Below are 3,010 nucleotides of genomic sequence, written 5' to 3' on the forward strand. Positions count from 1 at the left end.
GTGCGCTACCAATGGTGATTAAATCTTAACGATCGCTTAGCTCATCAAAATAAGTTTGCTTATTCCAGCTGCTGTGAGAAAAGGCCATTAATGATCTGCCACCTGCAGGATCTTCACATGCGATATAGCCCACTAGCCGGGACAACTTCTTTATGTTTACAGGCGTGACGTAATGACGTGGCAGCATGCTCGAATTTCCCGTGAATTCCAACCAGTACCACTCAAATTAGAAAACATTATTATAAGCTTACTGTTGTAAATCGGGCTAAAGTAAGGCGATGATAGCTTTGTGGCTGGTTATGTACTTTCTCAAAAATTTATTTTGGATCATTTTTAACCAAAAAAAAGTTACGGACTGCAGCTTTAAGCAAGTTAAGAAACCGTTGGGATCCAAAAGAAATTCTCCAACCCCAGGTGTTTACAAACCGAATACAAGCACAATTATGATTCACTATGATTCATGACTTCACTTACAAGCATCTTTATTGGGATATAACCATTCTGTCCCAATAAATGGACTCCATTAACCATCGAGTTAGGAGGGAGGGAGGAGGGAGGCGTTGGTACTTATAGATGGCAAGTGATGGGATGCCCTCGTTAGCGCAGGGCTCACTGAGCCAGATGACAGACAGGCCGCTGGGGTCATGTGACAACATTACTCACTCCAGTGCCCAGCAAGACAGAAGAGGGAATCGAGGACATAGAGAGGCCGAGGGAACAAGGGGGAAACCACAAAGCAATTACTTTTCCGCATCTCCACTAGAGCTCATGTGTTTGATGATTACCAGCGTTTATTTACATAGTGGTCCATTTACAAGCTTAAACGGGATCAAACGAGCCAACGTTTGGAGATAAATGAGAGAGAAGAGAGACGGAGAAAGACATTTTGAACAAGCCTTCGTGAGGACCTTCCCACATTAAAGAGCTCGAGACAGGCAGGTGAGCCGAGACAGAGAGCTGCATTTCTTTCAACTTCTGCCACTTCAAACGGCCCCATGAGGAGGTGACACCAGGCACTCAGCACCACAAACAAAGGTGCAGGGGCCACGAGGGGTAGAAGCCCAAGAAAAAAGACCCTTTGTGTCCCTGTTTTTGTAAAGAGTCACGCAGTAACTATTTCGCTCAGCATGATACATAACAGCGCTTCTAAACTAACGGACCACGATCCAGTTCACTTCTGAATTAACCAGTTATACAATATAAGAGTTTGGACAGCAAAATAAAAACATGAAAATTAAGAAACGTTTCTCATGTATTCTGTTCATGTATTCTCAAATTCATCTGTCACTTGGTAGTAGCCTGTCAAATTACACAGGTGCCAACATGCACTTGTTGACTTTGAATAAAACTAAAATAATAGAAAATATGACCCAGATGACATTAAATATGATTTCAAACAAATATAAACATGGTTTGTTCCAATTAGAATGTATTTTTATGAGATGAAAAATTGGTAGCTGAGAGTATGAAACTAGCAGAACTCAAGGCATAAATAAATCAATATTTCATCATCATTTAATAATAAAATAATAAAATCAGTTTTATAAAATCATTTATATATATATACTTTTGTTTTGACACTTTTGTTTACTTATGTATGATACATAATTGTGGCTCTGTGTTGAATCACCATCTAATGTAAAATCTAGTTCCTGAAGCCAAACCAGTTGAGAAACTTAAGATAATTCCTCCCCAAATAATATTTTCATATAAATCAATTTATGTTCTTGATGTAGGGATGTTTAGATGAACTAACACTGCTCTAATAAACCATTACAGTCAGCAGAGCAGGAGGAATAATGCTGGAGTATTAATAGATGTGAAGCGCTAGTTAAAACGGGAGGTCTGTTTCACTAATGAGTAATGAAGCTTAACACTGACATGAACTCTTTCATGCCCTTGTGGCTTTAATCAGCCGATGTGAGAACAACCAACAAACGCTGCTCGCTCTCCTTCCTCCGCAGGGCTTCACGTACTGCACGGCAGTCCCACAGTTAATGAGAATGAGAAAGGTTTCTGCTTTCCCAGCCACTAGTCTGATTGCATACTGCCCACCTCTGTTAACATTTGATTCACTCAGAAAGCTTTGTTCTAGAAGTTTCCCTGTACTTAAAGTGTTAAAATGAAGGAGAAACGGACCCCCTCCTTCTGCAGCGTCTTTTGTGTTGGTCTAAACCCAACACTCTCTAAAACTCCCTGACCAGTGACCCACTCACCCGCATCGTAAAGAGGTTTGGGGGTCATGGGTTCACAACAAGGTGATCCGCGGGTGGCATTCGGTTTCAAAGGCTTGATACTTCACCTCGGATCTCAGCTCTCAAAGATCGAGCAGCAGTGAACTAAATGCGGCTAATTAGCATAGCAATCGAGAAGTGAAAGAAAACAAGTGAAAGGCATCGCAACACTTATGGTGTGTGCACATCAAAAGCAAAATTAATTATTAGAGTGAGTAGATTACATACAAAGTCAATGCAAAGATGCGAACAGACGTGAATTCGCGCAGAGCGATGTGAATGACGTGAATTGGGCGACGCCTTTGTTGCATAAGTTGAAAAATGTGAACACGAGCAGAAAATTTGCATGACGTGTTGTCGCGCTAGCCAATCAGCGAAGAGCTTATTGACATGTTCAGTTTGACACGTCCGGTTGTATCAGAAAATGTTTTTTATTGTTTTTATTAGTGCGTGAAAAATATCCCGCGAGTAATCTAGAGCGAGTAACGTGATGCAAATATTCACTTCACTTGGTGTGAACACACCATTACACTACTACACACACTATATTGGGATTTCATGAAGAACTGTAGGGTTTTCTTTTACAGTCATGTGAGATTAAATAAATACCCCTCAATGAACCTGATTCCGTGTTTAGGCAGCTAATGTCATGGACAAGAAGGAAACCAGCTACGCAAGCTCACATTACCATCCTCTTCAGCTTTGACATTTCAGTTTAATGCACAACTGACCGCCAGACAAAAACACAGGCATGAAAGCGTAGGGAAAGTATCTTA

At 40.8% G+C, this 3,010-nt stretch overlaps 1 protein-coding gene across 1 annotated transcript in view; it reads right to left on the reverse strand.

Annotated features, from left to right (window-relative positions):
* Nucleotides 1-3,010, reverse strand: part of LOC107694983 (A disintegrin and metalloproteinase with thrombospondin motifs 20-like) — a 139,308-nt gene that overhangs the window by 77,938 nt on the left and 58,360 nt on the right. The window lies entirely within an intron of this gene.

This window comes from Sinocyclocheilus anshuiensis, unplaced genomic scaffold, assembly GCF_001515605.1.
Source record: "Sinocyclocheilus anshuiensis isolate Anshui unplaced genomic scaffold, SAMN03320099.WGS_v1.1 scaffold923, whole genome shotgun sequence".
Lineage (NCBI taxonomy): Eukaryota > Metazoa > Chordata > Actinopteri > Cypriniformes > Cyprinidae > Sinocyclocheilus > Sinocyclocheilus anshuiensis.